The following is a 24,320-nucleotide window of genomic DNA, read 5'->3' as shown; positions in this document are numbered from 1 at the left end:
TTCAAAGACAGCCTTCGTCACGCCTGACGGTCTATATGAATTCAATGTCATGCCCTTCGGCCTCTGCAATGCGCCTGCCACCTTCGAACGCATGATGGACTCGGTTCTGCGGGGTTTGAAGTGGCACATGTGTCTCTGCTATCTCGACGACATTGTTGTCTTTGCGCCAGATTTCGCAACCCATCTAGAACGCCTCAACCATGTCCTGACGTGTCTGAAAACCGCTCAGCTGCAACTAAATCTCAAGAAGTGCCGTTTTGCTGCGCGAAAACTTACAATTCTTGGTCACGTTGTATCAAAGGATGGTGTGCTTCCGGACCCAGCTAAATTACGTGCCGTGACTGACTTCCCCAAACCGACGACTCTAAAGCAGTTACGAAGCTTCATAGGGTTATGTTCCTACTTTCGTCGGTTTGTGCGCAACTTCGCCTCTATAATTGCGCCTTTGACCCAACTACTAAGCAGCGCCTCCAATATCTCGTCATGGTCTTCTGAGTGTGACCAAGCCTTCTCCACCCTTCGCCGTCTCCTGACGTCACCACCTATACTGCGCCACTACGATCCTACGGCCGCAACTGAGGTGCACACAGACGCCAGCGGTGTCGGCCTCGGTGCTGTTCTCGCGCAACGAAAGCCTGGGTTCGCAGAGTATGTCGTCGCATACGCCAGCAGAACGCTCACCAAGGCTGAATCAAACTATCGCGTCACCGAGAAAGAATGCTTGGCAATAGTCTGGGCGCTTGTCAAGTTCCGCCCTTACTTATATGGCCGCACGTTTGATGTAGTTACGGACCATCATGCATTATGTTGGTTGTCTTCGTTGAAGGAGCCGTCAGGTCGCCTTGCCCGCTGGGCTCTTCGACTTCAAGAGTTTGACATCCGCGTTATATATCGTTCCGGACGCAAGCATGCCGATGCTGATGCACTGTCGCGGTCACCACTATCCACCGAAACTGCGTCCATATCCACTATAGACCTTCCATTGTCAGCTCTTGACGTCGCCACCGTCTCCTCTGCACAACGCCACGATCCCTGGATCGCTTCGCTTCTTGACATTTTATCCGGGGCACCCACTCTTTCGACCACTCGAACTCTGCGACGCCAAGCTTCGCACTTCAGCATCCGTGATGGCCTCTTGTACCGGCGCAACTACTCGCCAGATGGTAGGAAGTGGCTCCTAGTTATCCCTCGAACGCTTCGCTCTACAATCTGCGCTTCCTTTCACTCCGACCCGCAGTGTGCTCACGGTGGTGTCTTCAAGACCTATGAACGCTTACGGAAAAGGTACTACTGGCGCGGAATGTTTCGCTTTGTCCGCAAGTTCATTCGCGGCTGCCACGAGTGTCAGCGACGAAAAAAACCACCGCATCCTGCCGCAGGTTCATTGCAGCCCCTTCCATGCCCAGAACGCCCATTCGACCGCGTTGGAATTGACCTTTATGGACCTTTACCTTTGACCACGGCCGGAAACCGATGGGCTATCATTGCTGTCGACCACCTTACACGATACGCCGAAACCGCTGCTCTTCCCACGGCGACAGCACAGGACGTCGCCTCTTTCATCCTGAGGCGTTTTGTGCTTCGGCATGGTCCTCCTCGCGAACTCCTCAGTGACCGTGGCCGCGTATTTCTCTCAGATGCAATTCAAGCACTTCTCCACCAGTGCAAAATTGTACATCGGACGTGTACTGCCTACCACCCTCAGACATGATTGCGACACATGTTGCATCTGATCAATCAAACTGGGACCTGGTTCTCCCATTTGCGACATACGCGTATAACACCGCTACGCAAGTCACAACCGGGTTTTCCCCCTTCTTCCTTTTGTACGGTCGCCAGCCGACGCACACTATCGACACGTTGCTGCCATACGCACCAGATACCTCAGAGTGCACGCCCGTGTCAGCAGCGGCCCGTTACGCTGAAGATTGCCGACAACTAGCCAAGCGCTTTACTACAGCCGACCAACAACGCCAGGAAAACGCCCGCGATGATGATCACTCTCCGGCCGCAACATTCGCTCCTGGAGCACTTGTGTGGCTGCTTGTACCACCCTGCGCCCCTGGCTTGTCGTCCAAACTGCTCCCAAATTATCATGGTCCCTACCGCATCGTCGAGCGTACTTCCCCCGTAAACTATGTCATTGAGCCTCTTACGCTGCAAGGCGACCGTCGTCGACGTGGACGTGATGTTGTTCACGTAAACCGCCTCAAGCCGTACTTCGACCCTCTTGTACCCACCTGTTAGATCGCCAGGATGGCTCCACCTTTCTCGACGGGGGCAATTGTAATGAAGAAAGGAGGAGAATGGCATACCGATCATCATCAAGAACAGAGGGCACGAGACCGGCGTTCGAAGACCACCATCTTGCTCTCCGCGCTCACTGTTCCGAGCTACCGCCCGTTTGTTGGACTCGCTCAATAAACATCCTTACAGGTGTAACGTTAAGGGATAAGAAAAGAGCAGATTGGGTGAGGGAACAAACGCGAGTGAATGACATCTTAGTTGAAATCAAGAAAAAGAAATGGGCATGGGCAGGACATGTAATGAGGAGGGAAGATAACCGACGGTCATTAAGGGTTACGGACTGGATTCCAAGGGAAGGGAAGCGTAGCAGGGGGCGGCAGAAAGTTAGGTGGGCGGATGAGATTAAGAAATTTGCAGGGACGGCATGGCCACAATTAGTACATGACCGGGGTTGTTGGAGAAATATGGGAGAGGCCTTTGCCCTGCAGTGGGCGTGACCAGGCTGATGATGATGATGATGATGATGACGTCCTCTGTGTCGGGTTCAGATAATGTGGCACAGTGGCGGTTAGCGATAGTGTGGTCCACCATGGCTTATTCCTCAGAAGCAGAGAGTGAGTATAACGTGGGTATACCATGCCTGCGCCGGCGGCGATTAGGTACGCAGCACGCGCACGTGACAGGTGAGAGCGGATTACCGAGACGCATAAAAGTCACAATAGGCGTTAAGACTAACGTATGCAAAACGAAAAGGACGTCGCAATATATATATATATATATATATATATATATATATATATATATATATATATATATATATATATGTTTGGGAGTATGGCTGAGTCTAGGGAGAGCAAAGATTTTGATTTCGTGTTTCCTGCAGCCGCCGTGGCTGCCCTCTCTTATTTCGCTCTTCGGATCCCGTCCTACCAGTTTGTGCACCTATCTCCCGCCAGAATGCGCCGGTGTTTCGTGTTGCTCTTTCCTCGGTTTCTCTGCCCGTCGTTTACTTTTGTCGAGGTCCTTATCTTCGTGGAGCCAGCAGGCGTGATCTTTGCCAAACGAAGCTGTGTTCTCTGTCGGCTCTCGTCCGGCAGCGCGGCACATGAATATTTAGATAAACGTTGATAGAGGCGTAGCGGCAATAAATAGCGCGCGTGTTTTCGTTTAGCGAAATCGGAACGGCGGCGAAATATCTGTTCATTGTGGAAGTTCATTGGCAGGGAGAAAGGGCCTCCGGGAAACGCCTTGGATAAAAGTCGCGGAGCGAAGAAACTGGTAAAGGCATCACCAGAGGATTTTACTCTTGCTTATGCTCCCACTATAAATGCATCTTCCTTTGCATACGAAGATTTGCATTAAAGAGTTTCCATTACGATTCCGATGCCAGCGACGCTGAGGCATGTGTGATTATCGGCTTGGCACTGCCTGGCCTGTACGGTATGGCCTGATATTTTTTGCAGAGGGAAAGGATTCTGTATATGGAGAGAATATACCTCTAGACCAAGGATTTTTGGCCGCTTGGCTTTAAACGCACTCCTTCGTGACATAGCAGTTGCCGAACTGCGCCTTCAATTTGTGTTCACCGAAGAAGTGTGTCGGAAGGAATTCGGGTTCATTTTCGAAGAGTTATATGTAACAGCGGCTTCTGCTTTTGCGAATAAATGTGCTAAGGAGATCCATTCAACACGCCTAACTTTCTGTTTCATTGCTATAGCAATTATATGGACACTCCAGGCACATGTTTTCTCCAAGTGTCATAAGCCCGTGACCGTGTGTTGTATGCTGACGGGGCGAGTAATAGTTTGAAAGGGGGAGGATTGAGGATTGTGGCTCGAACTCAAGCGCACAGAGCACCGGGTTGGGGGCGGGGGGAGGCTGCCTTATACTCTTGCGACGGCTAAGCGCGACCACGCGGGCCCTATCTTGAATACCATCTGCGATGGGTAGAGAGTCTAGGTGCACCAAGGGCTGACATCTTCGTGTCCGCTGTGTTCTCGCCTCTTAGATCGCGTTGAAGCGATAGGAAAGACGAAGTTCAATTCGCCCTCTGCAGCTGCCGCTCTTCCTCGTGCCTGAGTTTTTGCAGTGAGTGTCCGCGGTCTTCGAATGAGACGTGTTTATGTATACCTGTGCGCGCGTGTCACCGTGCTTTCATTATTATTATTATTATTATTATTTCGGGGGCGCTTTTAGAAATAAAGTATGCATAACAAACTTGATGGAGTAAATTGTTTTAGATATTTAGCTGTACGAATGAGATTTGGATACGTCTTGCGCAATGTCAATTTCATGGGAATGTCCTACGTACCACAATTATTGCGACATTTCTTTACCACTATTGACATTTCACGAATAGCGCAGCCCGTATTCACACTTAAATAGCGCCTACAAAAATGTTCATTTCCTTGCTGGATTCATTAAATTTATGTAAACTTTACTTAACATTATAAGAATATTTAACCTTCAACAGAACCACGTCACCGTACCATCAATTCCAAAGCACCTGTTTCTGGATCTGGATACCTAAGTAATTTTGCTGCTCGTCTCTGTAGAACAAAATGTTTAATTTTATGCTCTAATTTTATGAGAGTGAACGAAGGAGAACTATATTTGCCTTTTTCATCGAGAAAGTAAGAACATTACGAAAACAGTATATTATTTGAATTGCTATTCAAATCTTAATGAATAAGTTGCCCGCATAGTTACTCCAACTTACATTTTGCTGAAAACTTGCAGTAATTTTTTTATAGAAGAAATGAGTGTATAAATGTTCTAGTATTAAAACTCGATAGCATAGGTGCATGTCATAAGATACTGGCCTTTTTGTGAGGTCACATACTGTCAATTTATTGTAGCCAAATTGCCGCAGTTTGTTCAAGCTCAGTAAGAAAGGTTCCAGAAAGGAAAACATTGAAATTATCGGCGTACATTATAATGTGGTTGGTTAAAAGAATATATATCATTTATATATATTGCAAACAGCAACTGTCTAAGAATTTACCCTCGCACTGCTCCGTGTTTGATAGCGCTGCTACATGATTTCTAAAGATGTAATCAGGTAAATTGGAGTCCTGACTCTAGGTAACTACAAAAAAAAAATGCAAGCGCAATGCCTCTAATACCATAGAACTCATGTTTACATAATTGGATATCTTTTTTGCAAAATCAAATACCTTTCGGACATTTAAGAAACACAGAGTAAAAAGCTGTTTCTTTTTGTAATTCATAATCTGATTTTGTATTATTCACAAAGCTTCCTCTGTTGGCTTTCCTCCCGGAATTCACACTGGTGGTTAAAGACGATCTGCTCAGATATTACGAAACTATATTTGCCCGCATGTATATTAGTTGTATAGTTGTTATTGTGTATATTAGTTTTGCAAAAACGGACAGTATCGAGATTGGTAGGTAGTTGAGACCGCAGTCAATTCCTCCTGTGTTAGTCTGAAGCATGAGGTTAAATATATGGGACCAAGGCGCAAATATCTGAATAACCACAGTATTGATTACTCGGGAATTTTTATCGGCTTCACCAGCCACTGATACGTTGTGTGATGATCAATATTAGTAATTATCGCGTCATCTATTGCACCGCATAAAATGAATAACAATTTATTAATACTAGAAGGTATGCATTTTTTGCAACTATGATCTGTAAATATAGGAAAGGAACAATATTTGGTGCAAATTGTGTGATAGACGTGTGCTTTAAGCTGGTTCAGTACTTTTGTCTATTTGATCATGTGCGCATAGAAAATCTCAATCTTGTTTTAGTCTGTGTAGCAAAGAAGACACCAACTTGCACACATCCTCCAGCGCGTGGTCATAAATGGCAACAATCAAGGTACTATTTCTCAAAAAAAGCGTTTCAAGAACCATCTCCGCGTGGTTCAGTGGAAGTTTGCTGTCGTATCTCATTAACCAATTTTTTTTCTTCACTCACGCGTTTTAACAACATTCCCGAAATCCAAGGCTCATTAAAGAACTCGAAATATAGTTAGTAGATGTGGCACCTAGGAAGGCTGACAGTAATAAAAAGAAAGAAAGATAACTTCTTAGTTTAAGCACCGCCTGCAAATTATAGAGCCCGACCCACCACGATACTTGCGCTTCTAGCGTTGCTGCTTGCATGTCATTGTAAGTCGTCGCAAACATCCCGCCAAGGCAACCGGATTGCTAAACACGTAAAATAGAACCCTGGCTTTTAGCATAAGATGCGCGTGGCAATATAGGGGGCGGGCTGCAGAGAAGTCGGATGCGCGCTGACTCTCCCGGTTAACAGTCGCTGCGCCTCGCCAAGCGCTACTCGGTGTATGCGGTGGGTGGACGGACTGCCTTTTTTGCGAGACCCAAGAGTGCGGTTTTATGTGAGTCCGTGCGTCATTCGCGGCTCTGTGCGTAGCAGCCCAAAATCTTTTGAATGAGTTAGGAGACGACGGGTGGCCGGACCAGGGCTCGAGCCGCGTCCTCGTCGACGGCCGTGTATTAAAATGAAGGAATGCCTACCACGGCTCATTACGCGCGATGATAAATGAGGTGCCGAGCGCAGTGCCGCAGCCGAGGCGACTCAGCGCTCTCTCTGAGAGGGTGGGGGGGGGGGGGGGGGGAGGCCTCCACGGCCAGCCCACGTGGAAGGAAGCGGTGCGTTGAAGCCGCGTTGCCGATGCTATCCCCGAGTGCCCTGCGAATGGAATCTCCCATGACGGATATTCGGAATCTCGGGGCTCCGGATTGGAGAGGCGAGAGTGAGGCTACGACGGTCGGTTTGGAGAGAGCGCGAGGCGGTAGGCGCGATACAGCTTCCACGCTGGAGGAGTGCATAATCATAGGATTGATATATTGAGTATGAGACTGGGTGGAAGCACTGGAAGCGCACGAGTGCGGAAGTAACGCGAAGTCGTATTTCTTTTCTTTTTTCTTTTCTGAAACTCTGCTTTAGATAGTAAGCCGGGTATCCACGTAACATACCGCGTCCTTGTAATGTCGCCGCTGCTTTTAAAATTGCGGTCAGAGCCTCGGAAACTAGAATAAACTAAAGAAAAAAGTTCAAGAATTTACGCAGGCTTGAAACGAGAACCTCACCGCTCCGAAGCAGGTGCTTTACCACTACGCCACAGCTGCTTTTCGTTTGTAGTGAAGAAAAATTTCATTGTGGGCTTACTGTCTCAGTCTGCAAAATAGTTTTAAGGACTACATTAAAGGCAACGTCAGAAAACATACAGTTAGTTCAGTCGTGGTTGAAATTGCGCGTTACACAGAGCACGCAAAAAACCAACTGAGCATGCAATACTCCTCCAAGTCGATCTCTTCGACCCCGTAAAGAAGATTATTTGCTTTCTATTCTTACTGTGCTCTACAAAAATGATTTTAATTGGTCAAATTACAGGTAGCATAAGCACATAAATAGCTTCTTTGTTTATCTATATTCTACCTTAAAGTTCACAAGGCGAGAATAAACAAGGGGCAGTGCGCCTCTTTTTCTTCCATGCACTCATTCCTGGTTTAAGCAGCCGGGTCAGCGAAGCAGATCACTTGGCACCTTCAAATCGATCTATGCAGTCCTCAGGTTTGTTCTTAGCTTGAGACTTAACATTAGTTGCCTTCCAGCCAATAAAATTAGTGCTGTGGCAACCAACAAAAAATGAAAGTGCTGTCGTATTGCATTGGCCAGGAAAGAAAAAGGAAGAATTGCACAACGCAATTTTACTTTTCCAGATCGCAGAATGGTCATCACACAAATCATAGTAAATCAATTTTGTGATTGAAATAACGCCTGTGAAATATTGCGAAATGAGAAAATTTTCTAAACAATCAAACGGAGAAGGCCGAAGTGTGTTAATCGACTGGCTTCGAAGTTCTACGACGCTGTCATGTTGGTTGCCTTGATACTGGCCTCCAAGTTGTAGCGTACCTAAAGCGTACAAGCACTGTATGTGCCTCCGTTCAAACCGAAGTGTCCACCCAAAAATCCGCAGGAGCTGTATGACGATAAAATGATTCAATTTTTATTCCCCGAAATGATTGTGTGCTCAATGTAACTAGCCTGGCAAGACACAAGGAACGAACAAATAATAGGTAACGTGCTCTTTTTCTTTTTGTTGAATTGTAGCACTCACAAACTCGTGGCCAAGCTTAAGATCAGCACCGAGTGCAGTGACTCATTCACCGAGGAGGTAATAGGTAACGTGCTCTGTTGGCGAATATAATTTCAAGAAAGAAAGACAATAGAAACTGATATAACTAAGGTCTATAACATTTGCTTCGGATTTAGTATTGTGGAAATAAACATATAGATTTGATTGATTCATTCATGTACACGGGTTAATTAAAATGTGCGCTTCCGTAACTGGTTTTGCAGAAACTAAACTTTCTTCAGCGGATCGTCTGAACGGAGGAGACCGACTGTCTCATCAGTTGAATCACTTCCTAGTGGGCAATACAATAGAAAGTTGTGTTCTTCTGTTTGTATATAGCATGGAAAGAGATCTGTCGGCAGAACATTAGGATTCCAACACATGCGCTGAAACAACTGCAACCAAAAATGAAGGCTCACCAAGGCTCGGGGATTTTTGAAGCTCACGCATGTATACTGAATACCGCGCCACTTCCTTGAGCTAGTATCGTCGACCTAAGAGCGGTGGGTGGGGGAGGGGCAAGGGGGGAGGGGCTAGGGTGTAACTTTCGCCCAAGGTACTTTATAGTAACGTATATTTTCAACTAAAAGAGACAGGAGATTATGCTAAAGCGTCAGTCTTTCCAAGGCCACGAACAAGGGTTTCCAAGGCTCCGTTTGTGCCATAAGAGCACAAAGCTCTTTTCCTTTGGAGATCACCATATCTCTTGAAATTCAAATCGGTTCCAGCTGCTACGAAGTTGGTCTGAAGGAATATCAAGCTGTGAAAGGGGAACCGGTGCTCCAGCAAATATGCTCTATTTGCGCAGCCAACAACCTATGGAAATCAGTGCCCACCTAATTAGAATGCAAATTTCGCCACTATCCCTGGTCTTAAAAGTCATGCGCAACACTGGTTTGTCAAAATGAGAGCTGTGGAGGCGAAAAGTCTAGACGTCGGGAGCAAGAGATGTAGAGCGACTATGAGAAATTCCTTCGCCACTGATGATTGGTACTGTTTGACTTTACAGTGCCCGGGAAAGTTCAAAATTTGCATTGCTTTGCTTTCACTGTTGAAGCAGCGTAAGGTTTAGGCTAACGAAGCAGCAAGTATGTATGCTATCGTTTTCTTCTCAGTGCCTGCATGATTCGAAACAGTACAGTACTTTCTTTTTCGGCGCTCCGAACACACAGTTTTGCCAGCAACCAAGCATGCACGTCCTGCGTGCAGTACAGAAGCCAAAGAGGTGCCTCACTTTAGGAATTCAGAGAATCTTTTACGCAAAACAAGGCCGCATGTAGGCGTTCAGTCTCCAAGGATACGACTACGTGCACCATCCTTTAAGCCAAAAATTACTGTCATCCATTAAACGGATGTTCCGCATAAAAAGTATGTGTGGCATGTCTTCCATGTACTACGTCAATTTCCAAGTACGCTATATTTCTCGGTATACGGCGTTAGAATTGTTCGTGAAATGTCTAAAAAAAAGATGCTTTGAGCCTCTAAGTGCTGTAATCACTCTCGCTGGACACTTCTAGGCTGTGCTACATGCCAGCGATTCCCGAATATGTCTTAAGAGCAGTAGCGAAAGAGCACTGTACAAAGGTAAGGCGGCTTAAGTGCAACCGTAACTTTGTGCTCTTAGCGGGTACGTAGAGTGCTCGCAGCTTGCAATAGAAAGTCTGGTATCTTTCGATGACCCTTTCTTGAAGCTCGTTAAGATGTGCGCCTTGGCTACCAAGAGCAGGAAAAAACCTTGAGAAAAATGCGCTCGGTCTTCACCTCTTTTTTAGCACTTTAGTGTTCCTTACATTGACATCGATCTCTACAGCCTGCTCGTGCTGGGTAGCACCAGTATACCAAACCTTCGCGCATTCCTGAGTATAGAAACCCAAGTTCTACGGGCCTGCCTCGGCCTTCCTAAGTGTGCATCCACAGCAGTCACAATAGCAATAGTGCGTGATCACCCTATAGTAACGTACATTGCAGTCGATGCTCTAAGAGCCACATTCGACGTGTCGCAAGGATAAAATTTCGCCATCTTGCTTGCCTGCCAAGAACTTGGCTGCCTTCGAGTTTTAGCCGTGTCGAGACTACCCACAGAGCATCGCTGCCATCAGATTACGTCCTAGGAGCCTGGCCTTCGTTGCCACTGTGGTCTCTGCATTGACCTCGAGGGGGCCTTACCGTTCCAGGCATGAAGAAGAAAGCAGAAATAGCACCAAGAGCATGGAATCAGGCAGCAGTATTGCTACTACACGAAGTCCACAGTGACCACTGGCGCGTTTACACCGATGGGTCGGTCATGCACTCTAGTTCAGCTGCTGCAGTATTTGTCCCAACGAAGTCTTCACTAATACAATTCAGGAAATCACACTTGGCATCTGCGACAGGTGTCGAAATTTCAGCTCTACGTTCAGCAATTCAATTGATCAATCAAGAAACGCCCCAGAACTGTTCCATCTTCTGCAATTCTAAGGTCGCCCTCCAAACTTTGCGCTCTGCGTTGCGCCGTGGACCCCACAAACGACTTCTCGCGGTCACACGAGAAACTTACCACCGGACAGTTGAAAAGGGCATCACATTGTGTTTCAGTGGTTGCCAAGTCATTGTGGGATTTTCGGAAACGAACAAGCGGACGCAGCCACTCGATCTTCACATAACAGTAGCGATTGCGTCGCTATCCCAATGTCAAGAACAGAGGCAACGGGAAAGCTCTGTGCTCTTGCTCGCGAGCCTACGTTAGCCCAATGGAATTAGGCAGGCTTTAAAGAACAGCGCCTTTCTACCCAGGAACCTCATCTGAAGCTCCGCCTTCCGCATGGCTTACCACGACGGGAGGTAACTCTCTTTTGTCGTCTGTGGCTTGGAGTAGCCTTTATTAATACGTACTCATACCTCGTCGGAATGGCCACACAACCAGAATGTGAAGTTTGCGAGTGGAAAGAGATGATAGCGCATCTTCTGTGTGATTGTCGCCGTTTCAACGCACCAAATCCTGAGCACCACGCTCGACAAGATTGACTACCGTCCCCTTACGGAAGCCTGAATTCTTGGACCCTGGTCCCAGCCGACGTCTGCCCAAACTGCTTTAAAAGCGCTAGTACGATTTACTAGAGAAACGGGAATCATTGGAATACTATAGAATATGCGAACCCAGGCTTTCTTTTTTTTGTTTTTTAACCTTCTCTTGTTTTTTATCTTTTCTGCCCTTTACCCAGTCCCCCTGTGCAGAGTAGCCAACCGGATACTTAGTATGGTTAACGTCTCTACCTTTCATCTCTTGTTTTCCTTCCTTTCTTCCTTTCTTCCTTTCTTCCTTTCTTCCTTTCTTTCTTTCTTTCTTCCTTCCTTTCTTCCTTCCTTTCTTCCTTTCTTCCTTCCTTTCTTCCTTTCTTCCTTTCTTCCTTTCTTCCTTTCTTTCTTCCTTTCTTCCTTTCTTCGAAGCGGTCTTTGGATCGAAAGCTTCTAGAGCAAGGTGACTATTTGGGTGTTGAGTCCGCTTTGGCAGTCCCACTCAGACATCAGCCTCCTATCAATCCCAATCCCATGCCCCGTGGCTAACTCACTGAACGGTTGAGTAAATGCATAACAGACAGTGTCTGATGACCATATAAATGTAATTGTGCTTTGCCTTAACGAACCATGAAGCACCAAGAGAGGTTCATGGGACTCGGCTTTTGCTTTGATCGGACGCATTTCGAGGTTCTTCAGATGTCCATTAAACGGGTGCTCGGCAGCGAAGGCCTTCTGGAAGTGCATCCATCACGAACACTAGAAATGCTAGGTTCAAGTCGGGTTGGCATGCGATACTCACCAGTTCTTAAAGCAAGAAGTTTTCTTTGTCTACCGCTGTGCATGGCGTAGCGCAGGCGTTCGGGTATTTTGTCGGAGGAAAAGGCCAGCCTGCGCACACCGGAAGTTGTAAGACGAGAGAGGGCTCGCTGATTGGCCCGCACCAGAACGTCCGTCACGACTGACGTTCATCTCGGAAAAGCGAGTGCCAGAGCACTTGGCCAGAGCCGGCGTCGGAGTCCGGAGGGGGAAGTGGTGGGAGAAGATGGGTGTTACGGAGCGCGTTGTTCGCCGAATGGTAACTGTAAAAAAATATATAGCTAGCTCTCCGAGAAGCACAGGTTGTCGCGGGAGAGCTTTGTGGAGTCTGTATGTTTGGAACAGTGTCCCGAAACACTTTTTTCAATATTGCCCTACGCGGCGGCTGAAAATGCCCTACGTTACCTTACACAGCCATCGCCTCGACGCAACATTTCACCATAAGCACCAACTTTTCCTTCAAATGCTGAACTGCATAAGTCAAAGCAAGGCGAATGCTTATATTATCCAACAGGCTGTCAAAAGAAATCCCCGTTGGCGTTAAATAACTAAAAGGCAACGTTTTCTAATAAGTGAAGCTTTTTGTAACTCACGTCACATGTACATTCATCAAGCAATGTTTTATGGGTAAAGTTTGCTTATTTCAGAACCTGCGTTAGGTTTCACTTCCACCAGCGAGGAAACTAGGCCATGAAAAGCTTTAATACGTTTTGTGGTAGTGTTTCGAGAATTGCAGTGGCAGTAATATACGTGACCACATGTTGAATATATTAGGTGTTTCTACATAAGTTTTTACTGTCTAGCATGATCGTATCGAACATACTGCGAGAGTGGAATTACCTGAGAATTCTTAAAACTCAACCAGATGTCTTTTTATTTCGACTACATTTCCTTTCGATAGAGCAAAATACGTCTTTCATCTTTATTTGATCAATGCTCCGGTTGAAAGTTCCAGCTATTCACAGCGAAAGCTATTTTAAAAGGACGGTATTCAAATACTAAGCTCAAGCTTACACTGCTTTCCTTTTCTTGACATCACTCATTCTTTATAGGGTTTTTTCAGTGGCAGTGTTAGAAGTGCGGTAATTGTAACACTGCGGGTTAGGCCAACGTGAACATAGGCCCGCCATTGTCGCTTAGTGGCTACGGAGTTGGGCTGCTAAGAACGGGGTCGCGGGATTGAATCCCGGCCATGGCGGCCGCATTTCGATAGGGGCGAAATGCGAAAACTCCCGTGTACTTAGATTTAGGTGCATGTTAATGAAGCCCTGGTGGTCCAAATTATTCCGGAGTCCCCCACTATCGCGTGCCTCATAATGAAATCCTGGTTTTGACACGTAAAACCCCACAATTTATTTTTTTAAACTTGAACATAACTCTCAGCTCTGCCACCCCCTTATTATCTCTTCAACTCTCAGGTGTTTGCCCATAATTATGTGGCTGACTCTGGCTTTGCCGTCTCTGGTAACATGAAGAAGCGACCGTTTTCTCCTCTTCTTCCTTTCTCCTTGGATCAGGCAACAAGTTCGTATTACGCTCAAGAAATATGAAGAGCTTCGTTCTGTTCTTCATACTATAACAGCAACTGTTACAAGAATTCATGAAAAAAACTATCCAGAACGATGGTCTTTTCTGACGCTACATGGCGGCTGTCTCAGAAACGAACAGGTAGTGAATTCGGAGGTTCTGCATTTCAACTTGCTTGTCAACTCATCAGGAAGCTTCACCTGAAAAGCTGCTATCTTACATGAGAACAGGGAAATTATTTTACTGGCTGTCAATTGCACAGAATGTTGGAATTGCCTGTGCAATTGCACAGAATTGCACAGGAATGTTGAACACTGCGCCTTCGGCTATTTATCGAACATCACCGAAATAGACCAGCGTAACACAACGGGCAGCAGCTTCAAAGATGAAAGAAAGTATACTTTTTCTTTGAGTGTCCACCAAGTGGTAATGTTGATTTCGTCTGCAGCTAAAGTGCTAATTGGCTGGGGGCGTCTGTCTCCTTATGCGTACCCGAGCCAAGCCAATAAGAACTTCGGCAGCTGATGAAACGGACATGTCCACTAGGTGGACAGAATACCGCCCTCCCCTTCGTGATTACATAGTGATTACTGAAACCTCTAGCCAACGTTCACCTCGAGGCAAGCGTTTCCATGCTCTGAATATATACTGTATCGCACAACCATGCATGCCGTATGGGTTCAAAAGCTGCGGTTTATCTGGCAAGGCTTCGCTCAAGAAGATTAAGCGCATCATGCAAAGAGCGCGTGTCTGTTGCTGTTCAAACTGACATCGCATTTCAGTCGTTGTCATAGCTGCTGGTGATGAGAGGTCTTGTAGGAAGATGAAGCAGCCGCAATGTCACGTGGCTAGTGCGTGGTGCCTTTACTTCGAGAGTAGCGGCAGTGTGCCGATTTGATTCTTGCTTTCAGCAGAAGGCTGACAGCAAGTTACAGCAATGTTACTTTGACAAACGCCATCGATGGTTTTTTCTGTATATGTCTTCGCTTGATCTCTGGGAATCCCTTTTTTAACCATAGATAGACATGCAGCATTGCATCGCCTCGGGTTTCAGAGGCATACCAGAGCGGCCGCTTGTGACGTTCTGCTAAAATAGGTATGAGTGTTCTTTCTACCAGTTTATCAGACATGACGGAACCTCAATGCTTGGAAAGGGTAGCGTGCCGTCAAAAAGTACGATGTCCTGGCCAACGAACTTGGAAATGCAGTATACAAACCGAACTTTCCTCGTTTCCATGTGTGTTCTTTTTAAATGGAGCTTTACGTGCCAAAACCACGATCTGATCATGAGGCACACCGTAGTGGGGAACTCCGGAAATTTTGAATGCCTGGGATTCTTTAACGTGCACCTAAACATAAGTATTCGGGTGTTTTCGCATTTCGTCCCCATCGAAATGCGGCCGCCGTGGTGGGGATAGCTTTCCCTATTACTAGAAATAAATTCATTCCGTGAACTTGATTGGAACGTGGTGCCATTTTACCAGGGTCTTTTCGCATAGCCAACCAGGCATCAATGTCCGATGCGCGATGCCGCTTATTCGGAAAGTTTTTCATTATTTTTTATTTAATTACAAAATTCGTGAGAAGGTACGACAAATGTGCTTATCGAACTTGTCTGCGTAGCTTTCTTTTATTTGTGAACACGTGATTTGCACTCTGTAAGGTTCTTCGCAACTACTTTTTTCGTGCATTGAATATACTCATAATGGCAAAGCCTTCAGCACAATTCCAAAAGACAGGGACGTGACCGAGACACAGGGCAGCGTCTCTGTCACGTCTGTCTTTATGAATTGCGCTGTAGGCTTCACCATTATGAGTAAACCATAGCGAGTAGCCCAAGAATCAGCCTTGTTGAAATCAATACACGCTGTCTACGGTAGGGTTGGAAGCCCTACCCTTGACCTTCCAATATTCGTACGCTTTGTGGCGTGCCTGAGAATATTTTCACGCAAAGCTTTCTTTGCTCTCTCATTCTGCTACCTTTTGAAATTCCTCACTTTCGGCCCCAAGGTCATCAGACAAAAATTGATGACGTATTACCGTTACTAAGTTCGCAAACATCTTTCCTCTTGCGACTGGTGCCTTAGGACATATCGTTCATGCGTTGTTCCCAAGAACTTAAAGCGCATATTTTCTCGCCACTTTGGACTGCATTCCACCATCGTACGTATGCAGTGCACATCTCTCAATTATTTTACAATAAGCTGTATTCGCCTTCATGTTCACACTTCGAACATTTATGTGTTGCCTTAGTAACTCTGTCACCTGATACAGTTAATTTAGGCCTCTAAACGAAACCTCTAACCCTCAACAAAAGAAAGTAGTGCATGAAGTATTGACTCTTAACATGTTAGCATCATCGCAATCAATGGCTATCTGTCTCAATCGTACTGCCGGTTAGGCAATCATGCCACGCCACGTACCCCCATGAGCAAAAGTATACGGACCACAGGGTTGCCGAAAAAAACAGAATATCTTCGTAATTAACATCCATAAGCAGAAATTGATTAGTGCACTAGACAATTTGTAATACCAAGTTTGGACTGCCGTCTTTAATTTCAAGTTCCATTAACTGACAGAGCAGAAAATGAACTTTATCGCGCGATGCCTGGTCGGTATACTTTTGTTCCCGAGTGTGCATATATACATCAGCCTAGTGGCCAAAAAACTCGTCTTTGGCAGGCTCTTTATTTCTCCTTTCCTTCACAGATTTCGCTCAGTGAGTAACACGCGTTCCAAAGGTGACGGGAGGTCAGGTCCTTTACGAATGTCCAACAGGAAGTCTTGGAGGATATTGACTTAAAACGCTCTGTTCAAGAAATGGAAACACTCTTTAAAAAAGGAAGAAAACAAATGCAACTCGCAATAGGGCCGTTCGACGCAGTGTGACGCATGAAGTGCCGCTATATCGGCGTTCCGACCAGCACTTGTACGGATGGCCCATTAGGTGGTGTCGCACCGGCCAATCTATTCAAACCAACTAGCCTTCTACGTGTGCCGGAGGTGCGATTCTCGCAGTAACGAACAAATGCCTGGTGCAAGCAGCGGGTTCGTCTAGCGAAAAAGCACGGCCATTGAAGCTTACACGGCATTCCAAGGCCCGCGGCGCGTGGAATTCCTTTGCCGTCGTTTGGACCACATTGCAGACTCGAGCCTCTGGAAGTGCAGCCAGCAACAACAGCGAATAGCACACTTGGCTGAAGATCCGGAAAAGATTCCGTAGGCTATTGAGCCAGCAAGCTCAGCTACGAGAAAAAATGGCAGGAAGAGGCCAACAGGGTGCTAAAGCCGATCGATTCTCAATGGTTCTTCCACGGCGCCAGAAATGTCGCCAATCCTTTCTTTTAGCATTTTTTTCTTCTTCTTTTTATGGCAAGGCAAAGCAAAGTCGAGATTGAGCTCGCCAGTTTTCTCGGCTGGCCAGTCAGCTTTTGTACGTGCTCGTAAAAGTCATGCGTGGTATGCCACTTTACTGCAGCCAAAGCTCGCATCGCTGCCTACACGTGGGGAACACACAACAGAATGAGCACAGCAACTTTTCTTTGTTCCCTATTTTGCACTGCTATAATACGAAGATGCGGAACGTGAGACGGCTTTTGCACTATGTAGTCGCTTTCCACGCCAATCGTGTCTGGCCAGGGTGTCCACATTTCGCCCGCGCGAGAAGCGAACAGGCTACCGAGATTTGAAGACAGTCCTTTCTTGTTTTTTTACACTTGATTAGCATATTAGAGACCGAAAATCAATATAGCTCTCCTTTATGCAGCTGGATATGAGTACACTGGCGAAGGTGACACACTTCAGTGTCGAATGGAAAAGTTTACTTGACATCTAATTCAGAGGACTTAGACTTGGAAATGCGGTTGTTTGCTTGAAATCAGGGGTGCAATCAGGACTCGACGACAACCAAAGGTCAGTGGGACGCCTCACATTGGGCTCTCACGGGAAGGCTACAAACGCAGCTGTGCAGAGTGATATGGGCTGGACAAGTTTTGAAGTGAGCGAAGCGTGCAGTAAAATTAATTATGAAGAACGACAGAGGAATATAGAAGAAAGTAAATGTGCTGAGAAAGTGTTCAGGTATTTTTACAGGAATAACATTGATTCACAGTGGAGAAAAAGGACTGGGGTGCTTACCAGGAAGTATGTGGCCTGTAGGGTGAGCAGCACAGCAACAAAGAACGTCAAGTGGAAACTCAGATAGGCTGAGATAATCGCATGGCGATAATCGCATAATATTTTTACAACCTTGCGCTGTCGAAGAGTGGGCACTGACATGGCGGACACCGTAACACACGATGCAGTTGTTGCCACCCTGCAAGGAGCGGCGGGGTAGGAGGACATAGAGGCACCCTACGCATCCGCCGTGGCACGGAGGAAAGCAAAAAAAAACAGAAAAACGCAACCCGTGTTTCGACTCTTAGGCCCTCACGCAAAGCTTCGCTATGAGCAGATTCCAACTCGTTGGATCTGTGACATTTTTTTTAGGTGTTCTGCGTTTCTTGCCGTTTAATTTTGTCGACAGGCCTTACGCAATCAATTCGTTTTTTTTTCTTTGAACGATCCTTACCTCGACAATTTCGTAAACGCGTCTCAAAAATCTGCATACTGGCTATACTTCAGGACAACGACTTATATTGTCGACTGCGCTCCAGCCATACGATTTTTCCTCGTTGATGATGTAGGCGCTGTTGTGGGAGTAATGCCTGCTTAATTAAGTGTCCAAATCTTTTCGAATGCAAGCGAAGACACATAACAAGCGTTTAATCGAAACGTTTGGAGCCGTTAGTTTCGTTAGGGAAAATCAAACTCAAAGCACCCATGAGTCATGCGAAAATTGAAACGAGATTACTTGTATAAGGACCTTAATTGCTGTGCAGTTTCTTCGGTAAAACACGGCACTCACCGCAACTGTACAAGTAGTCGAAATTAAAGGCTGCAATATGTGTCAACGCAGTCTGTAACGCAGGGGGGTCGACTGTCACAGCCAAATTAAATCAACTGCATAGGTACGGAAGCTCCACGTGCATACCTCTGGCGCAGACTGCTGGCTCTTTGAGCCGTCCGCGCCTCTAGCAAGACTTTATAAAGACACCTGTCAACACTCTCGCTTACCACTTTCCCACGCATGAAGGTTGCTTACCCGCTCATAGCCAATTTGTTCACGCGATTTGATGTTCAAACCGTCTCAGTGGCTAAAGACATAAAATCCACATCAATGGTCTTAATACGCATTTTCTTTCCTTCCCTCCTCTCTATCCCTGTTATCCTTGTTTTCCCCCGGTGTAGGGTAGCCAACTGGACGTTATTCTGGTTAACCTCCCTGCCTTCTACTTGTCTCTTTCCTTCCTTACATTAGGCCTTTGATTGATAGTGTTTAAATGTTCACACAAAACGTAGAATCTGCACCTGTGTGATTAGCAGTTTCTCTTTTTTATTACTAAATATTTTTTTATTTTTTTATTATTAAACTTATCAATCCTATCTGTCGCGATGACTCAATGCCCATGACATTGTGCTGCTGTGCACGAGGAAGCAGGTTCCGAGTCCGGCGGGGGCACCCACGCTCAGATTGAGATTGGATGCAAAATCACTCGCCTACCGATCGAGCTTTGAGCACCCGTTAAAGAATCCCAGAATATCCAAGCGCTCAAAATTACTCCCGGTCCCTCTACTACGGCGTCCTTAATATCTCGCTCTGCAGTTTTGGAATGCTGAAAGCAACAACAAAATGATAATGAATCCCTTTTCCCCCTTTTAGACTCATGCCACGGCCAGTGGAGTCCTGGAATGAGGACCCCACCCACTCGACCTCAAGAGCAACCACCTCGGTGGTCCGAATAAATGTTTTTTTCTCTCTCTCTCTCTTAGACTCATGTACTTTTCTTGAAAGTTTGTAAGGGTCAAATGTAACGGTTTCACGGGATTTTTAGGTGTTATACTAAACGGGCTTCAAGCACGCCGAAGTGTAGGGTGCCGTGTTACTTTCCACCTCACGATGTTCTTTAGCGTGCACTTGAACACGTGCTCACGTGCGCACCCACAATGCCACCTCTATCGAAATGCGGCCTCCTGCACTAGAAATCGAATCCGTTTGCTTTTATTGAGCAATGTAAGCGCTAGTAGTTATCGATCTACAACGGTTTGTCTTTCTAGCATGATCTGTGTTACGGTTCATCTCTCTCCGATGGCATCAATATGAAATCACGCACGTGATTGGCGCCTATGTCTTGCTAATTTAGGTCCAGCACTTCACTATTTCGAAACTGGTGGCAAAAGAGCATTTGCCGCAGAATAAGTACTACGACTTCCTATCTTCAGGGTGAACAGCAATCTTTCCAATCGCATCTGTGTTTTATTGTAGCGGCACTTGTGACATTAAGGTCTCTCGATAAGGAGCAATAATATTTTAGTCGACGTATTCTCAGAACGAATGGATGCACTGAAGAAAAAACAAAAAGTAGACAGTACTGATCAGAAAGCTAGCATAGAAATGTTAGTTTCTTACGGTTAGGCGAAGCAGAAGGATTATTTGCCCCCGAAAACTAATATTGTGACTGCGCTCTCAAAATGCGCTGAGAAACTTTTCTGAAGCTTCCCGACAGGAACTTATACGTTCTACAGCTTAGTAAAAGGAAGGACGCAGCGAAGAAATATGGTTCAAGTTCCTAACTCGAGTTAGCTCTGCAGGGCGCTTAGAGATTTGTTTAAACCCGTGTAGATATTGGAACGAATGCAGAAAACGAAAGAGAATATCTCTAATGGCTCAAAATCACATTAGCTGATCAGAGTGCAACTATTTCACGAAGTTAAGAACAACGCCTTGCACTGCACGATAGGCAAAAAATAACTTTCTAATATTTAGTATTCACATTAAAATCAACAAAACTCTAATTCTGTCGGTGAGTTGTTACTAAATTCTTTATATTTTCTTCAGATCTTTTGCTATTGAAAGCGCTACTAAGGCCGTAGGAAAATGGATATTATGTTTGCATCACTGCCGCTACACCCAATCTGCAATTTCTTAAAGCACATCTTTCTATTTTGGTTCCTTTCTTTTTCTGTCGAAATTCTTTGGAACTTCCAGAAGCACATTGCAGCTCAAGTGAAACCATGATAGATGAATCAAGCGGTTGTTATCGGAGAATCTTCTTTTTTGCTTTTTATACGCCGAATCAGTTCTTCAGTGGATTCCCCACGATTCAGTTTAAGGGTTCCTTCACTTTTCTTCTTCATTTTGTATTTTATGTGTCACTTTTGCAACTTTCTCTTCGAGAATTCTTGGTACGAACCTAATCTACTTCCACATGACTTCCAGTAAGGAAGTGGCACGTGCGTTAAGAGTGCACTTGCTTTCTTTATTGTCGTACTCTGTTCTTGTGCGCCAGCGGCAGCGTTAACTGCGTGCGTTTAAAAGCAAACCATTGCATGCAAAGCCTACCAGATTCTCCTGACCGTGGCTGCTGTTTAGAAAAAAAGTTTATTTCAACAAAGCACGATACGAACACTTTGAGCCACCCCGAAGACACCGTCTTGTCGAATATATTTGAACTAAAGCAGAGCTGCTAGTCGGCCTAGTTGGAACAGATTCATTTTTAGACAAACTTATTGAACGCAAAACAAGCAGGGTCAAAAAAAGTCCTTGTGTTGCTCCTTTTCTTTGTCCCTGTTTGTTTTGCGCTCAAAACGTTCGTTTAAAAATGAATATATTTGCGCATATATACACACAAAGGCTATATTGTTAAATCACGGTATCCTCGAAGTGACTTGTACAAACCGTGTGGGCTGACCATGATTGTCCACCTCTTTCTTGCGCAACCAAAAAAATAACTTCCTATGTACATGTAAAGCTTGCACGTATGTCTGCTCACAGGCGTCTCTAAAGCTCCCCAATCCGTAACGGTGAACTATACTTAACAGATTTCCTGATCTAACTTATCTCTTTTGATTTTGCCACTCAGCATGTGGCCACTGGGACCTTGGTCATTCCTCCGGAATGAGCATTTCCCTCTATGTGCAATTTTTCAGCAAAACATGAACATATAAGGTCGGTTCACATATATCTACAAAGCGTACTGCTCCGTTAATAGAATGCTTAAGCTTATTGCGCGATTCATTGGGTTTACATTAATTTCTTTCATTTATCCACTCGATATGTACCACTGGAGGTGCGCCTGTTCTCGGTCAATCCGCAGGCATGGATGTATCTTACTGTGACGCAAGACGTCTAATATCGCTAAATGTTACGTAATACGTGCCGTACTTTCTTGTGCATACACCTGCCATCACGAAATTGTACACATCACCGTTAGCTGGAAAGCATGTAATTAACCATTTTAGTAAGGCTTCGCATCGCAGAGATTCAAACGTGTGCGTTGGAGCTGCATGGTTTCTTCTTCTTTCTACGCGGGGTTATTTTTTAGGCTTATCACATTTGTTGTCTTGGCTCTCCTAATATAATTTTCAGTCCTTATCTTTCTCCGCTGCATCAGAGTAAATGGTTTTTGCGGTCCCATTTTCTTGGACAAAGTGCAGCAGAGCTAGTGGCGAAGGTGACTCAATCACGATTATTTACGATGTCGTATATCTGTTTGCTTCTTTCTTCATTTCGTGTTAATATTCTGATCGCTTTTAAAATTGGTGAAAAAACCAAGAAACACGTGCACTATAATGACAACAATTTGTGCCTCTTTTTTAATATCGGCACTAAAGCCACATTGCACTTAAATAAAACATTCCAAACTAATTCTTGGTTTCTTTAGATGCGCGAAGGCTGCAATCCTGTTTGACAATTGTGATCCCAATTGATAATGTCCTTTCGGGTTTCGCATGCAGCGACTGTTTTTATGCACATCATGCGTGCGTATCGATGCAAAATAAGCGTTCGGTGTACGCCCTGCATGAATCTAGCTAGACTTGCCAGAGTCAAATTTTGACGGGGACAAAGCGTGTTCAAATTGCTGTGACCCGTGGGTACTTTACCACTTGCATTCGTGTGGTACGCAAAATGTATTGTAGACATTCAGGTGGGCTACTTAAAAAATGCTTATAACGAACATATTGAGTGTCGTCAATCTGTGATCCTATAGACCTCAAATAGCGCTTCATGTCGGCTGTTTTGTCCTCTTGAGGCATCGTCTTGAGACACAATAGAGTTATTCAATGTGGTCTGTGAGATGATTAGCTATGATCAATTAATAAAATTTCTAAACTTGAATGTTTTTAAACACATCCATTTAAAATGTTGCAAGACTGCGTTCTGTAACTTAATTTCAACTCCTATTGCTATTTTCTCTTACTCCGATACATACAGTGTGTGATGTCGGTGATAATGGCCAAGCTGCGTCGTCCGACCCAAGGACAAAGGCGTAAAAAATGAAAAAAAAGTATATCGATTCCTATGAAAATATAGTGCCTCACGTAGATGTTTAGATGACATTATCCTTTAAAGCTCATTTTCTTCACCGGGCTTTAGAACCCGTCCACGAAATATTTAAATAATTGTCATTACGAACCCTCTACGCGTCAAACCTACTTTTCTAGAAAAAGAAGCCCGCTTGTCGGCTGCACATAAGCGGCCAGTTCAGGTGCCAAACCCAGTAAGCCAGACAACTGCGTTAGCACAATAATTGTAGAGACATAAAATATAGTACTGCCACAGCTGATAAGGGACCACCCGACAACAGAGAGGCAATTAAAGCAGAGAGAGCTCTGCTCTTTGCTTCTTCTGCGGCGAACACATGGAGTGCGAAATAAGGATTGCAACTACTGTCACTTATCTCAGGTTTTCGCAACACTAGACTCACAAACATTACATCCGGCAGTGTTTCAAAATCAGCGAGCTGTACTTCTGGACACTGGGCCGATTAAATGGCGCTCGGTTCTTTGTTGTGCGAAACCCGAACTTACGTACTCCCACACAATGTACGAATGAACACGAAGAGCCAAGAACAACACGTGAGAGCATTGCTGGTCAAACTTACGTCATCATGTGCTGAGCGTTGGCAACAATTTCATCGAGAAAAGCTATTACAACATGGCGGTGCCTGAACTCCCTGTGCCCTCGCTCTGTGTAAACTGCACGGCACAACAAATGTGCCGCCTCTAATGGTCTCCGGGAGGAACCGGAAACAGCGCCAGTGCGGCAATTTCCGCTCGGCGATGACCGAAGAGCGTGAACCGTGACGCGATTGTTGCTACTGGTTTTACAATGTCCGCGATTTAATGAGGAAAGTTGGGCTGGCCGGTGCATAACCATGGGCAGATAGATGGTAGCTAGCGCTACAATGCCACAGTAGGTAGAACAACTTACACGCAGGACACCAATCTAGATTGCAAATAAGCCCTCACTGTTCTAAAAGCTTACGCAAGCCTTCAGGTGCTCAACGTCACAATGCGGGATGAACATTAAAAGTCGACAAAAACATGGAGGATGCTTCTCTCACACACGTATTTATCTTTTTCTCTCTGTGGTTTCAAAACGCCGGTCAGAACCCCCGGTTAGAGTTCTCTTTGTAACGCAGTGCTTTATGGTTGTTTAATTAGGAAGGTAAATGAAATCTAAATAATGATAATGAGTGGAATAATGCATTATGA

At 45.4% G+C, this 24,320-nt stretch overlaps 1 long non-coding RNA gene across 1 annotated transcript in view; it reads right to left on the bottom strand.

Moving 5' to 3' along the window:
- Positions 1 to 24,320, bottom strand: part of LOC139059303 (uncharacterized) — an 82,951-nt gene that overhangs the window by 36,322 nt on the left and 22,309 nt on the right. The window lies entirely within an intron of this gene.

This window comes from Dermacentor albipictus, chromosome 4, assembly GCF_038994185.2.
Source record: "Dermacentor albipictus isolate Rhodes 1998 colony chromosome 4, USDA_Dalb.pri_finalv2, whole genome shotgun sequence".
NCBI lineage: Eukaryota > Metazoa > Arthropoda > Arachnida > Ixodida > Ixodidae > Dermacentor > Dermacentor albipictus.
Note: the sequence above shows the minus strand (reverse complement) of the source record. Positions and strands in the feature narration are given on the sequence as shown.